Raw genomic sequence first — 24253 nt, 5'->3', positions numbered from 1 at the left:
CCTTCTTCTAGACACTCACCTGATTTTGGGGCTGACCCTGAGACATGCTAAGCACCTGCACCCTCCATTGGTTTCAATAGGAGCTACATGTGCTCAGGACCCCTCAGGCTCAGGCCTGGTGAGTCTAACCAACTCCAAGCTTCTCAGATGCAGCACATTACATCTCAGTGGTCTGGGCAGGCTGCTCACTTGTTTCCATTGGGATGACTTGAGCTGGTGTGCAGGGCCGGCTCCAGGCACCAGCAAAGGAAGCAGGTGCTTGGGGCGGCCAATGGAAGGGGGCAGCATGTCCAGGTCTTCGGCGGCGAGTCCCTCACGCCGCTGAATTGCCGCTGAAGAATGAAGCGGCGCGGTAGAGCTGCTGCCAAAATGCCGCCGATCACGGCTTTCATATATATATATATATTTGGCTTCGCCACTCGGGACGGCAAGGAAGCTGGAGCCGGCCCTGCTGGTGTGTGCCCACCTTCGGAGGGTGAATGTAGTACAGTGGAGTGGGATGTTCACACTCTCTGTACCTGAGTGCTTAGTGCTTGTTGAGTTCAATGGAAAGGTCCCACTGTCTTCAGTGGGCTTTGCACTAGCTACGTTGTGTCCTGTAGCATGTGCTCTCATTTGAGGAACTAGAAGCTTGTGATCCTGGAGATCAGAGATGCCTGTTTGGGACTCTGGAGCAGCTTCTGGCTTATCTCTGTTGGGAACAGTACAGCCTCTGTCACGGAGAACAGACAGTGGCACTCCTCTGGCATTGTCCTCTTCAAGGTTTAGTATAAAATTAAGCTGCTTGCCTTTGAATTCTCTCCTGACCTCGCCTTTCCCACAGCAGATGGAGAGCTCCCTCGCCCAACTAGAGAAGGAAAAGAGCTGGTTGGACCTGTCCCGCTATGAAGACCAGAAACAGAGAGGGGACCTGCAAGAGAAGTAGGTGGATTGGGGGCGGGTGGTAGGAAGGCTTTGGGTTGAGACGTCTAGGCAAGGAGTGCGTAGGATGCAGGCAGCTGGGACAGGGTCAGAGGTACTGGACAGAGAGAGACTAGGGCGCAGAGTGGGTCGGCGAAGACGGCAGCTTAAGGAGCTTCTTGTTTAGCATGTGAAATCATTGAGCTAGAATGGAGGTTTTAGGCATACCTAAGGGAGTTATGCACCCAGAGTCAATGGGAGTTGGACACCTACCTGCCTTAGGTGCCCCTGGAAATCCTAGTCTAAATTTTTCTGTCAGCACCATATTACCCTCCCTCGGTGGCCTGTGTTCTCAGTGGGGCAGCTGCCCCAACCCAGGAGACTGGGTGGCTTGGGACTGGAGGTGGAGAGCGCCCCTAGGCATCCATGTCCACTCCAGCCCAGGCCAGTGGGGAGTGAGTGAAAGTTCTTCTCACCTGAGAGCTGTTAGTGGCTTGTGTGTGATGAGTTACTCTACCGAAGGTCTCAGTCCAGTCCTGGTGGCCCAGTGTCCACACCAGAAACGCAGCCCCCAGATTTGGCAGTAGCTGTCTCCCTGGCTGGCATGCTCAGCAGAGAGGCCAGGGTTTGAATGAACTCCCCTCAGGTCAGGTTTGGCGTGTGCCCTGCTCTGTCCCTTGTACCTGTTCTGTGGATAAGCAAAGGACTTGAGTCTATAAGTCAGCCTGGCATCTTTCGCCAGCACTGAACTCACCAACGTAACTTACTCTTCTTCCTTAGGGAAGGGGGCTGTGGTGGGGACAGTGGCTGACAGTGATTGGCCCAGAGGTTGGAAGCCAGCATGGGGGTTGGGGCAACCTGGCAGTTTGGGTCTGGGGCATCTCTAGAGGGGGCACAGGGAGCAGCTGTTGGACAAGGGGTCCATTTGGAGCGTGGGGGTGGGGACAGCTGTCAGGTAGTGCCCAGGCAGTGGACATGGTGGTTGGAAAGAGGGCAGGGGGAGGAGCAGTTGGGAAAGTGAGAGAGAGATTGGGATGTGACAAATGGAAGCAGGGTGGAGCTGCTGTCTGTCTGTCTTTTAGGATCCTTAATTTGGAGATGGAGGTGGTGAAGGCCAAATCCTGCTTGAGCAGAATGAGCTGCCGCTCGGTCTCCCCAAGTCCCAGACAGAGGTTGTCTGCGGTAAGGAAGGCCTGGCAAACCCCCAGTGGCTATTACCTGAGGCTGGGCCCAAACATTTCAGAGAAGGCATTGCACATAGTAGGGGACAGAGCCCTGGCATCGGGCAGTGGCACATTCAACTGCCCGCAATAACGATTGCAGCACTGAAACAGGGCCAGGGCGCTCGCGATTGCATGCACTCGGATGCAGCACTGGTACAAGGCTGCAGCCCTTGGAATTGCACAGCAGAGGTTGCATGATTTTGGGGCAGTGGGAAGACCAAAAGGTTAATATTTTGTGTCCTGATTCCTAAAGTCCCTGTAGGCTTTTTCAGGCCTGCTCTGGAGCCTCACTCCCCTGCACATACTCAGGGTAAATCTTTGGGGGACGAGTTGCCATCCCATGTGCTCTGTGTTGGACTCTGCTGTGTGACTCTCCCTGTTTGCTCCTGGACTCCCAGCCAGCAAACCCACAACAAGGACAGATCTAATTAGAGGACACTCAGGAGCTAAATATAGCACAGGGCTAGGGGAGGAGGGGAGCGGTGACCTTCAGGCTCCCTGCTGTTAGTGGCCTGCGAAGTCTGGGCAGACTATGAAAAGCCCTTGCTCCCATGGAGCAGTGGGACTGGCACTGTGATCAGAGCGCAGAGGCTGAGGGCAGGCTGACCCTGGGTATTCCATGGGAAGGCAAAAAGATCTGCTTGCCCTTTTTTTCCCTGCCAGGCCCGCTCTGCACACAGGCTAGGTACAATCCTAATCTCTGAGCTCAGGGAAGAGCAGGGACTACTCCCTCTGTGTGTGTGCAGGGAGCAATCTTCTTGAAAGGAGGCAGAGAGGGGCCCCCAGTGCTACAGCTCTCCCCCGTCCACACTGGCTGGCTGGCTGGCTGGCTACAGAAAGGGGAACACTTTGCAGAGGTGATGAATCAGGTGAACCCCTCCCCACCTCCTTGTATCTCAGGGATTGTGCCCCCAGCCCCTCCAATAATCTTGCCCTGGGGAGTGCAGCTCCACACCACCCCCAAGGCCAGGCAGGGAGTAATTGGCACAGTCTGTCCCTTAAAGTGACAGGCACAACAATAATACTTCCAGCAGACAGACATGCTTGTTCTTTCTCACTTGGGCACAGGCAAGAGCTGGTCATATTAGCCATTACAGGCAGCACTTGTTAGGGACTGAGCCCTGTTTTGGTTAGCAGATCGCAGTATGGCTAACCCCATGTGTTCCAAAATCATGAGGCTGACTTAATATTCATGGCTTTTTTAAAGAAAACCCAACAGTACCTGGGTTCTTTCCCTTTACCTCCTGACTACAGAGCCTTTGAGTAACACCTGGGTCAAGTATTCCAGCTTTTCTCTGCAACTATGAGTGCCAGAAACGTACTTTTTTTTAACAAAGGAAAGGTGGAATTCTCCTATAATAACATGAATCCAGCAGCTGGGGCTTTACGAAAAGCACCAGGTATTGTGAGACTCAAGGTCAAATTGTGAGTTGGTCACACTAGGATTGTTCATGAGCTGAACCCGAGTCCTGCAAACAAGCATTTACTCAAGCACTTCCAGCCTGGGAGAGGGTGGGGGGAACAGTTCACAATCTGTTTGCATTGAGTAGGCAGTGCTAGCTATTTGTGAGGCGTGAATGGTCACCATACTTGAATGGTATTTCTGCTGCCTGATTGGTTGACTCATCCTTTTTCAAATAGCAGAATGATGAATGTTTGTGACATTTGTGCTAATGTTTGTGAAACAATCAGGATTTGTGAATATTTTCACCAATGCCTGGCAGTCCTGCGGATACTTATGAAACAGTCAGTCGTTCAACCAGAAGGGATGGGTTGGAGGCAGGATTCACTGGGTGAGATTCTCTGGCCGGTGCTGTACAGGAAGTCAGATGAGATGATCATTATGGTCCCTGCTGGCCTTAAAAATCTCTCTCTTTATGTGATTGCAGCAAACCAAACTGGGTGGCTTTTATTCCCATAAATATCTGCAGATCAAGCTGTTGCTCTGTGCATGCTAGGGGGTGGTTCGTGACTTTGGTGCCTCATCATAGCTGGCTGATGTACCCATTGTGTTGATTTGCAGGAGAAGGAGGAGCTGAACCGAGAAATGACAGCTCTCCAAGAAACCCTGAGTGGTTACAAGGAGCACATGAAGGTTCTGGAAGCAGAACGGGATGAAATGACCCAGCAGCTGAACTCAGCCAAAGAGGTTAGTTCCTTGGTCCAATGCGCACAATCCCCCTGTCACTGTCTAGGGATGTGTCTACACTGCAATAAAAAACCTGTGGCACTGGGTCTCAGACTCCAGCTCAACTGCCTCACGAGGCTCAAGCTGTGGGGCTAAAAATTGTGGTATAGACATTCGGGCTCGTGTTGGAGCCTGGGTTTGAGACCGTCCCCCGTTGTGGGTTTCAGAGCCTGGGCTCTATCCCAAGCCCGAATGTCTACACTGCAATTTTTAGCCCCGCAGCCCAAGCCCCACGAGCCCAAATCAGCTGACCCGGGCTAGCTGTGGCCGTGCCGCAGGTCTTCCATTGCAGAGTAGGTGTACCCAAGGGGGCTGGGAAAGGATTCACTGCACTATTTAGGCACCAATTTGTAATGAGTCCATGAGCTCCAGAAAATAGACACAATTAGAAATATCACATGTTGGAGCTGGGACTGGACCCCTCACTCCTTCCGCTCCAAAAACACACCTGCTACTGCCTGGACTCAAAGCAATCGCGTTTAAATTGTGTCTTGTCAGCAGGCCCACAATGTACCAACTCACTCCAACACGCCAAGCCTGTACGTTACAATCTATACTCTCACATGCTTCCTGACCTGTCCACTCACATCTGTATCTTCACTGCATCCCACGCTCCTTAAGGACGGGTGAACCTCAAACCATAAACACTCCAAAATGTGGATGCTCGTTCTCAGTCTACAAATGACGCTGCTCGACAGGGGTAGCTCTATGTTTTTTGCCGCCCCAAGCACGGCAGTCAGGCGGCCTTCCGCGGGTCCGCTGGTCCCGCGAATTCGGCGGCGTTTCTGTGGGCAGGGCCGGCTCTGGCTTTTTTGCCGCCCCAAGCAAAAAAAAAAAACCTGCGGGGCGGCCGGAGCCAGGGTGCAGGGGGACTCCCTGCGCTGCAGACGTGCCCCGGCTAGCGGGGGGGAGGGGGAGGTAGCGGGGGGAGAGAGAGAAGGGGGGCAGCCAGGGCTTCAGCAGGGCACTCGCCACGCAGCCCCGACTGCTGCGCGACCTGCTGGGAGGGCTCCGCGCCGCTCCGGTCGGCGGGGAGGGAAGGACGCGGGCTGCCCTGCCAGGCTTGCTACAGACCTGGCACCGGCTGGGGCAGACGGAGCACGCAGCCCGCTCCCAGCAGGGCACTCCCCTCCTCCGCGCCGCCGCCCCCTACAGGGTGGCCAGATCGGCGAACAAAACAAAACAAAACAAAACAAAAAGCGGCCGTGCCGCCCTAGGATTGGGCGGAATGCTGCCCCGTAGAATCTGCCGCCCCAAGCACGAGCTTGCTCGGCTGGTGCCTGGAGCCGGCCCTGTCTGCGGGTGATCTGCCGGTCCTGCGCCTTTGGCCCCGCCGCCGAAGCCGCAGGACCGGCGGACCTCCCGGAGGCATGCCACCAAAGGCTGCCTGACTGCCGCCCTCACGGCGACCGGCACGCCGCCCCCCGCAGCTTGCTGCCCCAGGCATGCACTTGCTGCGCTGGTGCCTGGAGCTGCCTCTGCTGCTCGAGCAACTGCCCAACCCAATCACTGCAGAGTTCCTGGAAGCTGTACAAGTAGTTGCTCCCACCCCTACTTGGGTGTCCAGACATTTGCTCCTCCCTTCTTCCAGCTTCTCTCCAGAGGAGAGATGGGGCTTAGTTACCCCATAAGTTCAGGCATGTAGATTCAGGCCATATCCCTACTTCAGGGGTTCCCTTGTTCCGTTTGCTTCCCAGGGGCAACAGCTGGCTTTCAGCCAGACCAATGAGGCCAACCAGAGAGTGACGGACTCGCTCCAGGCGACAACAGCACTGCACAAGGAAATTGGCAGACTCCAAGTGGCTTACAACAGCACCAGCCGGGTATGGGGATGGAGGAAATGTGTGGGTCTGAATAACGAACAGCCTGTGATTGAGCTCCCATTGGTAGCATGTAGAACAAGGTCTCCCCTTGTAGTACTGGCTGATGCACCATGAGAACAAGAAGGACAAGCTGTTCTCTACGTGCACGCCTGTACTGGTTAGAGTGACCAGACAGCAAATGTGAAAAATCGGGACAGGGGGTGGGGGGTAATAGGAGCCTATATAAGAAAAAGACCCAAAAATCGGGACTGTCCCTATAAAATCTGGACATCTGGTCACCCTAGTACTGGTGCACACTTGAGTGTGTGCGTACGGGTGTGATGCCTATCTGTGTCTGACGGGGGTGCCATGCAATGAAGTGACTAGTGTACACATGCGCTGGGGGCTCCTTACTGGCTGGAAAGTCAGACATGTTTAAGCATTCGTGGACTCTCTCTCCCTCTTGTGGCTGACCCAAGAAAAGGTTAAACTATCGAGTGCTCCAGGAGTGCACTTATGGAGCAGAAGGCCCAGATTTCGGTTTCCTGCGCTGCAGTGCTGTGGTCTGGCTGGCAATCAGGATGGCTGCGTTTTCTATTCTGCTCTGTTCTGTGTAGGCTTTTATTCTGTGCTCATCACTGTAGTATCTGAGCACCTTCCAGTAATGCAATGTGACTACACATCTATCACGTGCTGGTTATTCACTCATCCTCTCCCCAGAGGGAGAAGCGTCTGGATTGGAGGGTCTTCTTTTGGTAGGGTTTTTATTTATTTATTTGTTTGTTTGGGGGTCTTTTATTAAACATACCTGTGCTCTGTGTTTATATTAGAGAAGGCAGATCAAAGAAATGTGCCCTGCACTTGGAGCGGAAAGCGGTGAGGTTTGAGATGGTCCTTAGTTCCTGGGGGAATTCATTCCCCTGTCTTGGATCACCCTCGGAGAAGGTTCTGTCTCCTGCACAGTTGAGCTTGACCCATGTTACTGAAAGTTCCACTGTGCCGGAGGAGCGAATGCAGTCTTTGGCCAGGAACTTTAAAAGGTCTTTTTGATACCCTGGGCGCAGGCCACGGAACACTTTGAAGATAAGGACTGAGACCTTCAACTTGCTTTGAAATGCTACAGATTGCCAGGGAAGAGAGCGTGTGCCAGGTGTGATGTGCTTATGGTAGCCTGTGTTGCTGAGGCGATACGCTGCAGCATTCTGTACTAGTTGGAGTTTCCTAAGTGCTGAAGGTTTCACGTCCAGGGACATCGCACTGCTGTAGGCCAGCTGAGAGGTGATGAAGGCATGAGTAACTGAGGCCAGGATGGGGCAGAGTCTCCTAGCCTACCAGAGATGGTAGAATGCATTACTCATGGCAGTTGCAATGTGAGAGCTCAGCGTCAGCAAGGAATCCAAGAGTACTCCTGCAATATGCACTGAATTGACCAACTGTGGGCGTGAATCTTCAATCAAAGGAGACTGCTCCATGACTGCAAACTCCTCCTGCCCATCAACATCACCTTTGCTTTGCTTGGCTCAGCATCAGCCAGCGGTTCTTCATCCATGAGATGATCTCATCCAAGCACTGGGCCATCTTGGTGGAGGTTGTGTGGTCATATGTGGTGAAGGATGGGTAGAGCTGTGTGTCATCTGCATGTTGCTGGCACTTGAGTACATGTAATTGGGCCAATTCACTTACTCGCTGCATGCAGATATTGACAAGGACCGGAGAGAACTGATCCTTGAGGAGGCTCACAAGGGTCTAGAGGTGGAGATGCAGTTTGCCATCACTACTCTTTGGGTGCATCCCTCCAGGAAGAGCTCAAACCACTTTAGTGCGTTACCCTGGACTCCTGCCAACTCTGTCAGGCTAGACAGCAGCATCTCATAGTCAGCAGTGTCAAACACTGCAGAGAGGTCCAGGAGAATGAGAATGGATGTCTGGCTTCTATCCATTGACAGGAGGAGATCATCCATCCGTGCCAGTGTGCCACTAAAGCAGTTTCAGTTCTGTGTCCTGGCCTGAATCCAGATTGTGCTGTGTCTAGAACATTAGGTTCAGTTTGATGTGCTCATAGCTGGCCTTTAGCTAGCTTCTCTATGAGCTTCCTCAGGAATGGGGGGTTTGACACTTGGGCGATAGTTGGCTAGAACTGAAGTATCCAGTTGGCTGGACTGTTGAGTGTTAGAAGGAGGACAAAAGATTCCTTCCTGAATGAGGCCTTAGCTATTTGGCTCAGGCTATTTGCCCCAGTTGTTTGTGGCTTTCTGTCACATGCCAGGAAGGGTTCACAGATCAATTACAGTCTCTATAAATATGATTTTTTTTTTCTCATCCTGATGTGTAATGTTCCTGGGCAGGAGAAGGAGCTGCTGTCTTCCAAGGTGGCCAGACTGGAGGAGAGAGTATCTGAGCTCACCATGAAGCTGAAGCCTGCCCTGTCCAACAGGGAGAGGTTCCTAAAGGTATTGAGTGGGCACAGGCAAATGAGAGAGAGAGAGAGAGAGGATGGGGAGTGGTGGGGAAGAGAGGCAATGACACAAGAGGAGGAATGGAGTGGGAGAAAGGAGAGGAGGGAACTTAGATACCCTGGTGACGAGTTCAGCCTGGGTGGACAGAGAAGAGAGAGAGGAGGAATGGCGAGTGGTTCCTCTGTCTGTATAGGCAGTGACTTTCACCAGTGTCATCTGTGCTGGGGAATCCAGATCAGCCTTGGGTGGAGACGGGCCATTGGGAAAGGTGACTGTGCTACTTGGCTTTCAGGAGAAAGTGGAGCTGCACCAGCAGGTGCAGGATCTCACCCTGCAATTGGAACATGCGCAGCGGAGCCGAGAGGGATTCAACGGCCAAGTGTCAGACCTCCACCTGGAGCTGGTGAATGCCAAGGCCCAGGCCAACCGCCAGGACCAGGAGAAGGTCCTGATGAAGGAGGAGCTGGTGACCCTCAGACAGGTGACTCCTTGAGTGACTCTCTGAGCTGGGTGGGGGAGCCGCAAGTGGACTCTGCGGGCATCACCCACCGATCCCGCTCTGTGAGCACTGCTTCCAAACCCCACCCTTCTCGGTGAAATGAGGGCCCTGGGGCCCCAGCCCCTTAAGAGCCAGTAATAAGCTGCTTTACTAAAGTGGGTTTCCAAGATGCTCCCTCCATTCCCATATTCCTAACCACTTGCCCTACCCCACCACCCACCCTAGTCTCAGGTACAGTGTTGGCTTGAGTGTGTGCCCACCACCACCCTCTGCTGGGGGACTGTAGATCTTCTCCTCTCCAACAGTCCCCTCTACTAGCTGAACTAGCAGTGAGATGCTTGGAGCCAGATGCCTTCAGCTCCTGTCTCCTTGTCTCCTCATGACATTCTTGTCATCTATCCACTGCAGCTTCGTGCCCAGGCTAGACTTTCCAGGAACTGGGGTGAAGCCCAGAGGCTCTATTTTGAGCTGATGGAAAAGATCTAGAATTTGTAGGGCTGTCAAGCAATTAAAAAAATTAATCGCGATTCATGGTGCAATTAAAAAAATTCATCGTGATCAATGGTGCAATTAAAAAATTCATTGCAATTAATCGCACTGTTAAACAATAATAGAATACCATTTATTTAAATATTTTTGGATGTTTTCTACATTTTCAAATATATTGATTTCAGTTACAACACAGAATACAAAGTGTACAGTGTTCACTTTATATTATTATTTTTGAATCCAGATATTTGCACTGTAAATGTGATAAACAAAAGAAATAGTATTTTTCAATTCACCTCATACAAGTACTGTAATGCAATCTCTTTGTCATGAAAGTGCAACTTACAAATGTAGAATTACGTACAAAAAAATAACTGCATTCAAAAATAAAACATGTAAAACTTTAGAGCCTACAAGTCCACTCAGTTCTATTTCTTGTTCATCCAGTCACTCAGACAAACAAGTTTGGTTACAATTTGCAGGAGATAATGCTGCCCACTTCTTGTTTACAGTGTCACCTGAAAGTGAGAACAGGAGTTCGCATGGCACTGGTGTAGCCGGTTTCACAAGATAATTACATGCCAAATGCGCCAAAGATTCATATGTCCCTTCATCTTGAACCACCATTCCAGAGGACATGCGTCCATGCTGATGACGGGTTCTGCTCTATAACGATCCAAAGCAGTGCGGACCGACGCATATTCACTTTCATTATCTGAGTCAGATGCCACCAGCAGATGGTTGATTTTCTTTTTTGGTGGTTCGGGTTCTGTAGTTTCCGCATCAGAGTGTTGCTCTTTTAAAACTTCTGAAAGCATGCTCCACACCTCATCCCTCTCAGATTTTGGAAGGCACTTCAGATTCTTAAACCTTGGGTCAAGTGCTCTAGCTATCTTTAGAAATCTCACATTGTCAAATTTGCAGTGAAAGTGTTCTTAAAACGAACAACATGTGCTGGGTCATCATCCGAGACTGCTATAATGCAAAATACATGGCAGAATGCGGGTAAATCAGAGCAGGAGACGTACTATTCTCCCCCAAGGAGTTCAGTCAAAACTTAATTAACACATTATTTTTTTAACAGCGTCATCAGCCTGGAAGCATGTCCCCTGGAATGGTGGCCGAAGCATGAAAGGGCATACGAATGTTTAGCACAGGGGTCGGCAACCTTTGGCACGCGGCTCGCCAGGGTAAGCACCCTGGCGGGCCGAGCCGGTTTGTTTACCTGCCGTGTCCGCAGGTTCGGCCAATCGCGGCTCCCACTGGCCGCGGTTCACCACTCCAGGCCAATGGGGGCGGCGGGAAGCAGCGCGGGCCGAGGGATGTGCAGGCCACCACTTCCCGCCGCCCCCATTGGCCTGGGACGGTGAACCGCGGCCAGTGGGAGCCGCGATGGGCTGAACCTGCGGATGCAGTAGGTAAACAAACCGGCCCGGCCCGCCAGGGTGCTTAATCTGGTGAGCCGCGTGCCAAAGGTTGCCGACCCCTGGTTTAGCATATCTGGCACATAAATACCTTGCAATGCCAGCTACAAAAGTGCCATGCGAACGCCTGTTCTTGCTTTCAGGTGACATTGTAAATAAGAAGCCGGCAGCATTATCTCCTGTAAATGTAAACACACTTGTTTGTCTTAGCGATTGGCTGAATAAGAAGTAGGACTGAGTGGACTTGTAGGCTCTAAAGTTTTACATTGCTTGTTTTTGAGTGCAGTTCTGTAACAAAAAAAAATCTATATTTGTAAGTTGCACTTTCACAATAAAAAGATGATTGCATTAAGGTACTTGTATGAGGTGAATTGAAAAACACTATTTATTTTGTTTATCATTTTTATAGTGAAAATATTTGTAATAAAAATAATAATATAAAGTGAGCACTGTACACTTTGTATTCTGTGTTGTAATTTAAATCAATATATTTGAAAATGTAGAAAAACATCCAAAAATATTTTATAAATTTCAATTGGTATTCTATTAACAGTGCGATTAAAACTGCGATGAATCGTGATTAATTTTTTTGAGTTAATCGCGTGAGTTAACTGCGATTAATTGACAGCCCTAAGAATTTGTAACCTGAACAGAGCCTTCTCATGGGTGGGACATGCCTGACCTCCTCATGTCTCTGAGCTGAGCTGATCGGTCTACTTCTGTAGGTCATTTGGTGTCAGTTGGATCGCATGGACCAAGACCCTTGCCATCTCATCATACACAGCTTCTAGATTTCACTTGCTGCTGTCCTGTGCATGGACATCACTGCAGTGAATTAGGCCAAGTCTCAGCTATGCACATGGGTTCCCACTGCAGGTAAATGAGAAGCTTTCCTCTGAACTGGGTCAGAGCCACCAGAGACTGGAGACCTCCTTGGGTCAGCTCCACCACCTGGAGGCTGAGAAGAAGATCCTGACCAATAGGATCCAGGCCCTGGAGACTGAGCGCACGCAGCTGCTGGGTGAACAGGAGGCGCTGAAGTCAGAAATGCAGAGGGATGCTGGAGGCCAGGGGAATGATGTGGCAGCTCTTCAAACGACCTGCGAAGGGCTCAGGTACCTGAATATTGGGAGCGGGAAAGGTAGGAGACAAGGGAAGAGAATGCATCCCCTAGCTGAGCTCTTCATGCTGCTTCTCTGCTCCTGTCAGGAGTGGGAGCATTAAGGGTCAGAGGCCAGGATGGGAAGTCCTTCAGTCCAGCAGCTCATCCTGGCTGTTAAATAATCTGTAATCCGATGAACTGGCTTCTCTTTGCTGCAGTCCAGCCCAAAGCCGCTGGGTGCTTTCTAGTGCCTTTCACACAGCCTGTATCCCATAGGCTGCCCAGAGCGAAATGATTCCAGGTGGCAGCATGTGGTACAGATGGCAGAAAGGACGCTGGATGGGGAGTTCCATTGACCCCTTGGGTCACTGGGGAGGGGACAGTGGAGAGGTGAGGGAGGTTTCCCACTGGGATTTGGCAATGGAGGTGGGGAGAGGGAGGGAGGGAGGCTGTTCCAGGCAGGTGCAGAGGGGAAGGCTCTCTCACCAGCTGCGCTGAGCTGATATGGAGGGCCAAGGAGATTGCAGAGGTGGGACAGGGGAGCAGGTCTGTGTGGAAGACTGGGTAGGAGAAGCCCATGCAGCATCACTGGGTGCATTAGCCAGGCCCAGCGCTTTGCAGCACTCGTGCTGTTTTGCAGGGCATCGCAGTCCCTGTTGCAGGCGGAGAAGGAAGCCCTGCAGGCTCGCTGCATGGAGCTGGAGGCTGCCCTGCGGCACAAGCAGGAGGAGTTGTGTGGCCAGCTCGCAGAGCAGCAGCAGGTCTCCCAGCACTGGAAGGACAGATGGAACCAGGTGGCTGTGGCCCTAAAAACCAAAGAGGAGGAACTGGAGCAAGCACACGTGGCGCATCAGAGCTTGTCTGCCAAGGTGGGACATGGCCAGCGAGCCCCATGCCAGTTGCTGTCTCTCTGCCCCACCTGGCAGCCTTGGGATTGTACCATCTTTCCACCCCGCCCCAGCTCTGCACTCAGCCACTCAAGTCTCCTTTCTCATTCTCTCCTCCGCGCCCCAGCTAGTGGATCACTGAGTTCAGGAGCTGGGAGCTGCAAGCTCCTTGGTTCTAATCCCATGTCTCCCACCAAGTCAGCATGTGACTTTGGGCAAGTTACCTCCCTTCCATCTGCCTCAGTTTCCCCATCTGTACAACAGGGAGAAGGACACCTCCCACATAGGGGTGGTGGGAGGGTTATATATAGATCCACATACTCTTTGCACCAGTTTAACTACTGTGATTTTAATTTGATCTAGCTAAACCAGTGCAAGTTTTCTAGTCTAGACAAGACCTTTGAAGTGAGAGGCTCAGAACCCCATGGTCAATACCCCCACCCAGCCCACCACCAAAATCCATTGATTATATGTAAGCTTTGTACTGAGCTTCATCCTGATGTGCCCTGGAATGTAGCTAGCAAGATGGCCAGCTCCTGGATCCCAAGGCGAGGAGCCCCTTTGACATACCTAGTCTGGTTTCTGAAATTTCTGACTTTTTCCAACCAGCTCTAGAAATACCTGGGATTGACAGGAAGGTGGGGGATGGGGTGGTTCCTTTGTCTGTGTTCTGAAGGCTTGTTATGTGCTAACATTGTGTCTGTGGCAGTGGATTTCAAGGCTTGCTCCTTCATTGGGGATTCCTGGCATGTCCCTGGGCTCTCCTGTACCCATTCCGGCAGGGGGTTCTAGCACTATTTAGTCAGGCCTAACTGTCCTTCCCATGTGCCTTTCAGCACACTGAGCTCCTGGAGGATTGCGAGCTGCTCCAGGTGGATGTGGAGGAGCTGGCCGAGCTGAGAGGTGCCATGTGCAGGTAGGGGGTGAATGGTCTCGCTCCCCAGCTGTTTTTTCCATAGGTCCTTTTGTCTGGCTGCTCTGATCCCTGCATTTATCCCCTTTCCTTTCCAACTAGGGCCACCCTGTGGTGTGGTTTCCTCTCTCTTATCAGAAGGTTATTTTTCCATTGTCCCCTCTAGTGTTTTTCAGACACACCATCCTGGGTGCCTTGGCATGGGGGAGCCACCTTAAAAATGAACTGGAGCATGCTTCCCTCCCCACTTGCCTGCAGGCTGTGGCTTCCTCTGGGCTCCACGGACACACAGAGAGAGGCAGGCAGACAACGGCGGGCAGAACTCCTTAGGAAACCCTTTTTCTCTGGATCCATTGCAGAGGAATCCTGGGCAAATGCAGGTGCAGTGTAAGCAGGCACAGCTCGCTGGCGTAAATGGAGTTGTGCCCGCTTACCTGACACTGCGGCTGCATTTGGCCAGTGGAGTGCTCTCCCTGACGTGGCATTAGCACCGACTTGGTGCTTGATTCTGCTCCCATGGACTTCAATACTGGGGTAGCCATAGCCGGGTGAACCACTCCCTGCCTAGGCTCTAGTGCAGACTGTGCCGCTCCTGGGTGAACGGCAGAGTCTCCTGCCCACATGACAAGGCCTAGCAAAGGCTTCACCCTGCATACTTGGTTCTGCATTAGCAGAGTCACAGCTGCATCGGCCCAGGGACACAGCCGCTGGTGCTGGGAAGTCTCCGGTGAGGCTGGCACGCTGTGTCCCCACGTACGCACCTAGGGTCCAGTTTCAGACTTGGGTGCCCAGGTCTGGGATTGGGAGCTCAGATTGGCACCGAGGTGCTGAAAATGGACATGGGTGTATGTGCCAGCCTGAGGTCCCAGATACCCAAACTTGGGGGAAAGAGGGGGAGGATGGAAAGGTAGTGCAAAGCTTGCTGGGTCCCAGCCCAGCTGCCCCACTCTACACAGGGCTGCCTGTGCTTCTGGCCCATAATGCTGTCATCTTCCATTCATTAGAGGACAGTGGGGTCCCTACTCCCAGGGGGCTGATCCACCGCTGCCTGGCACTGCAGTGTGGGTGTGCTGCACCATTCTGATCGGGCAGTGTTTGACCCTTTGTTTGCCCTCACTTTGCACAGGTGTGAATGACTCCCCAAGGCTCAGGACAATGGAGATTTGGGCCCCTGCAAGCCACTGAACCCAGCTGAGGCCGGGCTCCGAGAGGAGAGCCATGGTGCTCTTGGTGGGACTTTCCAAAGCCCCTAAGTGACTTAGGAGCGCACATCCCAGGCAAAGTCAATGGGATTTGTGTTCCTGAGTTCCATCAGGCATTTTGAAAATCTCACCCCAGTGTAAATTTACAACCCCTTTTATCCCCAAGCCTGAAGGAAGAAAACGGAGACTTAATGAGACAGCTGAGGGAGCAGCAACAGGCCACCCAGCTGCTGCAGCTACAGCAAGAGCTGGCTACAAACACAGTAAGCAATAGAGAGATCTATGTGCCCTTTCCCTCCTCCGGGGAGAACTCCTAGATGCATTGGTTCGAAGGCCAGAAGGGATCATTCTGATCATCCAGTCTGACCCCCTGCATAGCCCAGCCCGGAGACCCTCACCTAATAGCCAGTTGTTCTGCTCCTCTCTCCCTCTCATCTCCCCCGTCCTGAACACTGTGTCCAATGGTACATCTGGGTGCCCACAGTGCTGCAGAGACACCAACCAACCCCTGCCTCCCTTTTATTTTCATCTCCCTGATGTACGCTGCATACAGTGTCGTACCTCACCGCTTGATCCAGGGACGTAAGTCACAGCCATTATCAGAGCAGGCTGGAATGAGGGAGCAGAGTTCTGGCTGAAGCCCTGGCGCGTCCCGGCACGTCCCGTTTCATACTCCCTCTTTAACATCTGACTCAGTCATAGCAAAACAGGTCAATGGCTCCTCAGGGCAGCTCCACAAGCCAGGGTTCAGCCTCAGTACCATTGTAGGGGATGAAAGAGGTCTTTGGTTAAATACAAGCTGCTGTTCTGGCGTTCCAAGCCTGGGGGCAGGTGGGTTCTGGGGAGGTGAATGGTTGATAACAAAGATGGAACCAAGCAAAGGACATTATGGACTCACTGTGATAGATCCTAGCTCTCCATGTGCCACCCACCCCTCAAACACACAAAAGGGAGGCAGTTGCTGTGGGGTAGGTGGGGAAGGTGCCAGATCGGGAATAAGGGAAGCCAACACCTCAAGTTACTTGAAAACCGTCTTATATTTGTTCCTTCCAGTCTGTACCGGGATCAGACTCAGAGAGGACTTCAGAACAAGAGGCCCTTTACAAAGAGATCCAGGAAACCCAGTGAGTTCTTGCTTCTCCTGTCATGCTACAGAACTACTAGATTGACTGGCTGGGAAGTCACTGGCAAGTGACGAGAGGGAGATTTCTTGCTTGGAAGACAGTAGGGAACAGCTGTTCTTGTTAATTGAATGGCTCATCTGCCATCCTGTTGGAGGCAGTTACAAGCCAGAACTTCCCTGTTGTATAAAACCATAGGAAGACTCTAACAGTGAGAGATCTTGGGTCCCTCAATGCTACCCACCAGGCCAGAAGAAGTATAGGGTGATGGGCTGTCTAGTCAATGCAGGCATCTGCCTCTTCTCCAGGCTCCTGCAGACGTAATTCATTCCCTGTGTAACTCTGCTGATCATGGAGTTGCTGACTTTGGATCCTGGTGCTCACAGAGTTGACCAGACTTTCTTTTAAGGATCCTGGGCCATGGTTTAGGACAGCCTCTTATTAATTGGCACACAAGTAGCAATCTACCCCCAGCTCTAATGTGTGAAATGCTGGCTCTCCTGAACCACTGAATTCAGCAGCAAAATTCCATTGGGTTGCCATTGCCAAACCAAAAAACCTGGGGCTAAGATCCTGTTTAAGACACTGGAGATTTATTGGTTTACTTCTTGGCTTCGTCCAAACCTTTCTCAGATTGGCTTCCAGGGAGCCAAGCCCCATTGTGGAAATCTCTGGTTTCTCTGGAAAATAACTGGGTTCCCTGCATTTGTTTCTTGTTAGCGACAGGATAAAGAGGCTGGAGAATGAAAAAGCTGAGATGAAGTCCGAGATCAGGAAGCTGAAGGTAGGAATGGCTTTGTTCCTATCTCCATGTGCCCGATTTGTGGCAGGGACGCATGATGGTTTCAGTTACAGTCTTGGGAGCCTGGTGGAAATCTTTTCTGCTCCCTAGAAACCCAGGGAAATATCTCCTGCTGGGATCTGGCTCCACTACAGGGATACATTACAATTAGGCCATGCATTCACATGTTATTTCTACACTCAGTCCATCTGGAGCACCTCTCTTAGTGCTGACTCTTATGATACCCTGGCATGATGGAGACTTTCAGGTGACCCTTTAGTGGACTAGGTCCTCCCCTCCAGGAATGGCATCCTTGTGGATACTCAGGCTCCTGTACTCTCTGCAACACCTTCCCTTTAGGGGTCCCACTGTCATCTTAAGAGCGGATGGAGGTGGTGCTTTTGCTATGGCATGGAACCCCCTTGGCCTCCATCTTAGTTCATCCCTCCCCCACCTTGACTTTCCTTTTCCAAAGGTATTTTGAGTGAGATTCCGCCTTGGCGTGGATTTCTCTACAGTCTGCCAGTCCATAACCTACAGCAAAGTGTTTCCATTTATTATTAAATTGGGGTGCCAAGGAGCCCCAGTCATGGCCCAGGACCCCATTGGGGTAGGCAGTGTACAAACACAGAACCAAGAGATGGTCCTGCCCCCAAAGAGCTTATGACCTAAATAATCAGTGATTGAATTGTATGTGTAAACATCTGTATCATAATTCTGCTCCCGAGCCCTCAGAGCACATTGGCAGTGGGGAATGCGGTGGACACAAAAGGGTTAGTTCCCCCATCTGTTCTTTTCCAGCTTTGAGATCTGCCTGGTGTGTTGTAACAATTGCCTGTTATCCAGGGGCCAGCCATGCTGCTGTGATCCGCGTGCACTGGTGTCCCACCAAGCATGGCTTTTAGGGAGGGTGGGCATCGGGAAGGTTCATACACATCATGCTTTCTTCCCCCTCTGGCAGCTGGACGGCGCGTCCGTCCTGCGGATTGAACTGGACGCCTGTAAGCAGGAGTTGGAGCTGGAAAAGAGCCGCAGTCAGGCTCTGAATGGCAAAGTGCAGCTGCTGCAGTCTAGGCGCTGGGACAATGCTACTCCACCACGTGAGGTCGGTACCATTCTAGGTTTCTCCAGAGCAGGGCTGGGTGTTGTACCCACATCTGTGCCATGATCCCTATTGAGTTATTTTCTACGGCTTGGTTCTGCAACCTCCATAATTCTCAAGTGACAGCACGGTGACTCCATAGCCATTTCATTGTACGTTTAAGTACCCTGCATTTTAATTGTGCTCCTCAGCCCTTATAGCATCCAGCCCACATGGGGCTGATCCAGCTGTGTCTCTGAACTGGCCTGGAACCTTAGTATCTCGGGACCACTGTTGCTTTTCCACCTGTTCTGTTCAATATTTGTACTGGAGCAGTGCAGAGTGTGTGCACATCTGTGCTTTGAATTTTGACTGAATTTTGGCCTGCACTCTCTGCTTAGCTACCAGTCAGGTGACGGTAACAGGATTCAAACTCAGCCCTGTTACACACATGCCAACTCATCCTTCCCTGGGAGAGGGCAATGGTACACGTGCTAGTATATCAGACCCTGTCTGACTTAGGCCCCAATCCTGCAATAGACTCCATAGTCGCAGATCTTCCCCGCCCCCGCCTACTGCACAGGCCTGTGGTAGTAGATCCTGATGCAAGATCAGGGCTTTAACCACTTCCTGGGAGTGATTGTCTGGCTTAGAAATTGGGCCCTGCAGTGTCCCTGTCCAGTCTGGCTCTAGCTGTGAGCTGCAGATACCCTAAGAACACATCTGAAGAATTAACAGATACTTAACAATAGTAGCCAAGAAGCCAGGGCTTGTGGCTAAAGCACAACCCCAACAGTCAGGACACCTGGGTTCTGTTCCTGGCTCATTCACTGACTTGCTCTGTGACCGTGGGCAAGTCGCGGCACCTCTTTGTGCCTCAGTTTCCTTTTTGGTAAACTGGGGTTAATGATACTGACCAACCCCACTGGGGAGCAGTGGGGCTTTGAGGTCACTGGCTGGGAGGTGATGTTGATGTGTTTCGGCTGAAGTGGGAGTCCAGATTCAGCCACCTCTTTGCAGAGGATAAGGTGTGAGCTGTGTGCCAGGGAGCAACTGTTGCCTAGGTGACATCTCTGTGTGTATTTTCCAGCAGATCAAGTTCCCAGCAGCCTCCAATACCACAACAACATCTGGCTTAGAAATGGATTGTCCTGTGTCCTCTCCAGGAAGGTGAGCGCCACAGCATGGTTTGTGAGTCCATCAGTCCCATCCTGCATGCTGCCCTGACGTACCCATATTCACTATGCCACATATCCAGCAGCACGTCTGACTGTCTTTGTGCTACCCACCTTACCCGCCCCATTCTCCAGGCAGTATGTTATCCATGGCCATCCTGCAGCTTGAAAAGGGGAACGGGAAAAGGGAGACCTGGAAGGAAAGTGAACATGGATCAGACTTTTATCTGCATGTGGGCTCTTAAAGTGATGATCGCAGCCCTGGGGGGAGTTGGAGGACACCCTAGACAATGCTGTAGAGCAGAGTGAAGGTCCTTCCAGGGACTCTGCTGAAATGAGGACCATGTCCACTGATGGTGAACGGCATCCGCTTTGTATCTCAGTTCTCAGATTTCCAGTCCTCAAGGAGAGCCGTTGGCCATGGAGAGCCCTCAGGGCTTGATGGCCTCAGGGGGGCTGTCTGAGGTGGAGAGCCTGAAGCAGAAGCTCCAGAGGGAGACTGCATCCCGGCAGGAAAAGGAGGAGCTGATCTGGACTCTGAGAGAGGTGCAAGCTGGATGTGTACTTTACAGCTGTTGTGCGTAGACACATAGGAGGTGATGGAGGGGGAGGGTAGGAATCCCAGAGTGCTCTGCAGAGGACAGGATGGGTATCATGGAGTGTGATACCTTCTCTTTGGTCCCTTCCTGCTGATGAGTGCCTCCTAGGGAAGAGTCTGTGGGCCAGATTCTACTGTTACGCCAGGGTGAATCCACAGACAGTGGAGTTGCTCTGGGCTCATACTGGCTAATGGAGAGCACACTCTGTTCCCATGTGGCTAAGGAACTTCTCCTAACTATGGGGTTCAGGGGGTTCTGCAGAGCACGACAGGAAACTAGGAGTGAGACACTGGGAAGATGATAGTTACACAAAGGAAATACAGAGATCCCCCACTGTGGGGATGTGCCAGGAGGGGGCCAGTCTCAGGGCATGATGGGGATGAATATGTGCATCCCTGTGGGGGATGCCAAGAGATGAGGACATGTGAAAACGAACCACGCACCTTCCAGGAGAAGAAAGTCCCTGCAGGCAGGCCTGGGAACAGCATGAGGAGGGCGCCTAGGAAGAGAACAGGCAGGGAGGCTAAATCTCCTTTCTTTTACTGCTAGGAATTAGAAGAACTGAAACTAAAGCAGCCAGGAGACATCAAGGTGAGAGGATCTACCCTGACATCTTAACACTTAGAGTGACTTGGTACAAGGTACAACTGCAGCCGTGCCAGTGGCGTTCAGTAACTCATCGTGGCAGGGGTGGCCTGCAGGCTCTCAGAGCAGCCAGTTCTAGGGGCCTGATGCCCCAGCTGAACGAAGCACTTACGCACGTGCTTGATTTAAAGCCAGCGTAGTCGCGTAGATTTACACCAGCTGAGGATCTGGCCCTGGAGCACTTTGTCCTTGGTCTGTTGTTTTCCTTAGTCTGCAATAAGCAAGCCCCTGTTTTGCTCTGTGAGTCTGGCAGAAATGTGGTGCTCGGCTTGAGGTTCTTATCTGCTCCTCAATACTGTGGTCTCTGAGCACCTTGTCATCTTCAATATATTGCTCTTCCCTGCCCCCTGTGTAGTAGGGCAGTGCTGTTACCCCGTCGTACAGCTGGGGCGCAGAGAGGCTGAGTGATGTGCCCAGGGTGACACCAGAAGGTCTATGCTAGAATAAGGAATTGAACCCAGCTCTTTCAAGTCCTAACCACTGGGTGACCCTTCCTCGCCAATGGGGAAGAATGACAGGGTCCTGGGGAATGGAAGGTGTTGAAATAAATGGAAAATATTATTAGATGAATATAGTCGCTGCTAACCCAAGAACATGGTGACACTGGCCATAATAATCACCCCCAGTGTAGAGCCTCCCTCTGTTTCCCAAACAAGTCAGGAAACATGCAGAAGGCCTTGATAGGGGGCTTGATCCTGGAACAAGCTGCGTCCACTTCTGTCAGGAATACGCTGCATTTCAAGGGTTTGAGTGTTATTCCGTGTGGCACACAGCTTCCTTCCCACAAGAGTCCAGCGTTTAGGCCACCATTGGGTTGAGCATTTTGGACTCTGACCTTCCAAGAGGCAGCATGCAGGCCCAGGAGATCTCATTGTACGATCAAGGCCTTGTAGCTATGCAGTACATTTGGGCGGGTCTCAGACTCAGCCCTGGGAACTTTTGGGAGAGTTCTAAGAGGGTCAAAGGTTTTGCTTGGACATGAATTCCATGGCTGGTCCATGCCTGGCACTGTGTCAGGACCCATGGACAGTTTGTGGGTGAGATACCCACCCTCACCTTCCACTGGCATCACTTCTCCTGGGTGTTGGCATGTAATGAGTATTGTTGAGAACTGAGGTTACCCATTGACAATACTCCATAGGCTCACGCTGGCTTTTGTGGTCATCTGTAGCTAACACCTGAAGTTGGTTGCGTCCCACAGCCGGGGCTGGTGTAGGATCTGGTGTGCGGCAATACTTGCTGCGTGACCTTGGCTAGAACAGCCTGTTGAGATTAGAGAATGCGTCTGGTTTTATTTTACATCCATTTCTAAAGTACCCATCACTGTCGTATCTGGAAGCTCTTTCATAAATGTGCTTGGAAATGGAATACCCCCTAATGGCGTCTGACTCTCTGCTCCTCCTGCACAGCTTATTGGCAGAGGGGTCCAATGCCAATTTTTCTCTCTCATGCTTCAGGCCTCCCTGGAGGAAGTAGACACAGAGTTAGTGCTGGTCCGAGAAGAGCTGCAGAAGGTTTGGGACATGCTGAAAACACGTGATACGGCACTGGAAGAACGACACCTGGAGTTAGAATCGGCCAGGAGCCAGGTACCAAACTTGTCTGAACATCCTGCAGAGACATGCTGGGTTATTATACTATTATTTGTATTCCAGGAGCACTTAGGGGCCCCAGCTGAGATCAAGGCCCTGTTGTGCTAGGCACTGTACAAACACAGAGGATATGTCTACACCACAATCAGGAGGTGTGATTGCAGCATACCTGAGCTAGCTTGGATGGAGCCACTCACTAAAAATAGCAGTGTAGCCTTGGCAGTGATGGCACAGGCTGCCTTAGTCCTTAACTGCTCAGGATTGTACACAGGCTGCAATTACACCTCCCAATTGCAGTGTAGACACAGCCAGAGTGAGAGACTTCCCCTGATCTAAAGAGCATCCTGTCAAAATAGACAAGCCAGACAATGGATGGGATGGGAAGGGAAGTGACTTGCACATGGTCACTCCGTTGACCAGCCTGGTCTCCCGAGTCCCAGGCCAATTCCCTGTCCATGGAACCAGGCTGCCTCTCCCCTCAGACGGACTCATCTCAAAGTGGTGTGTGTTTCTGTGCCAGTACGTGTCCGTTGGTTGGATCAGCTCCCTTAGTGGTTCCCCAGAGTTCACTGCACATGCCTGGCAGGTGGCTGGATTAGTCCCTGGCTGTTTGTGGAGATCTACCTCAACCCCAGTCTGAGCTGCCTACCCCCTTCTCTTGGACGTTAGCAAATTAGATTTACCAGCAAAGAGCCCTACTCTGGTGTCAAGGCGGCGACTCCATGGGATAAGAATACAGCCCAGAACCAGCCATTCTACTGTCTGTGAATAAGGAACACCAGCGGCGATACCACAGGGCTTGTCTGGGCTAGCTCCTCATCTGGGGTAACTCAAATAGCCCTTGCGTAAGTAGCTAGCAGACAGCAGGTGCGGCTGATGATGAAGTAGGTGACTTCACTGAGTAATGCTAACCTGCATCCTCTGTCTATTGCCAGTACACTGAATGCAGCTCAGAGAAGCTGAGACTTGAACAACTTGTTGCCTCGCTGGAGCACCAGCTGGCGGAGAGGTACGGAGCTAGCAGGGATTCAGTCCTAGGGCAGTACTGAGCTGTGGGTGCTCCATATGCCACCCCCGCTAAGGAAACCCCAGGAGAGGCTGCGCTGTCTCCACTGCATGGCACAACTCCCCTGCCGTGTAACTTTAAAAGGTATGGGCCAGAATCATCCCTGGTGTGACTCCAGTGGAGTTGCACCGGGAATGAGCCTGGCCCTGTCTGTGAATGGAACAGCCATGGCAGGCTCCCACCGAGACCTGCAACGTGATGAGGTGGTGAGTGCAAATCCAGTAGACCTGTCCCCTCTAACGTGGCTCCAGGTAGACCAAAGCTCTGCTCCACTAGCCTTTGGGACATCCCCAGGGGACACATCGCCCCCATGTGGAAAGTGGAGATGCACGTGGGAAAGAAATGGTTTACTGCTTCTCAGGTGGGCATTTCTGTGCCTCTGCCTGGCTGCTGCAGTCACCTCATTTATAGCAGTGGCAGCAGAGGGGGCCCAATGCCAGGGACGGTGATGTACAGAGAGATCCGGGTCCAGCATTCCAGAAGAGGGGGGCAGTTTGGGTCGAGAGTTTTGGTTCAGACCCATCTCTAGCAAACTGTTGTCTCTGCTGCGTCGAATCCTGCTCCGGCCACCAGAGAGAGGGATTGCGCTAGTTATTAAAGGGAAACGTTTCTCTTGGGCATGTGTCAGAAACTACCGAGATGCCGCAATGTGTGGCAGCCAGCATTGCCTGCCCCCCAGTCAGCCCTGGGAACGCCAAGCACCAGGCGTGTGAGAGGCACTCCTGGCTCAGGAGGCAAGTTCTCTTTAGACCCACAAGCTGAAAACTGGAGCTGGGCCATATCCCTAAGACGGTCACCAGCTGGGTCAGCACAGCCGGATCCCGAGCCATCTCTAGTACAGTGATAACATAGGTAGCTGCAGCTGAGTCATCTATCGGGGCCCAGGCGCCATCCTGTGCCAGGAGGGTGATTTGTTAAAAACCTGGTTATAAAGCAAGCCCTTCCACCGTGGCGTGAAGGCTGCCACAGGTGGGTTTTGGTGGGCTCCCCACATGGAAGCCCTGTGCTGGGAGAGCAACTGAGAGCCAGTGTGTACCTGCAGAGCTTAACTGCTGCGCTAGGGTGGAGCTGGGCCCCAGGTCTTCCAGAGCAGAAGAGATGGGAACTG

The sequence above is a fragment of the Emys orbicularis genome, chromosome 10, assembly GCF_028017835.1.
Source record: "Emys orbicularis isolate rEmyOrb1 chromosome 10, rEmyOrb1.hap1, whole genome shotgun sequence".
NCBI classification, from domain to species: domain Eukaryota; kingdom Metazoa; phylum Chordata; order Testudines; family Emydidae; genus Emys; species Emys orbicularis.
The sequence above is the reverse complement of the archived record's forward strand: the minus strand, read 5'-3'. Positions refer to the sequence as shown.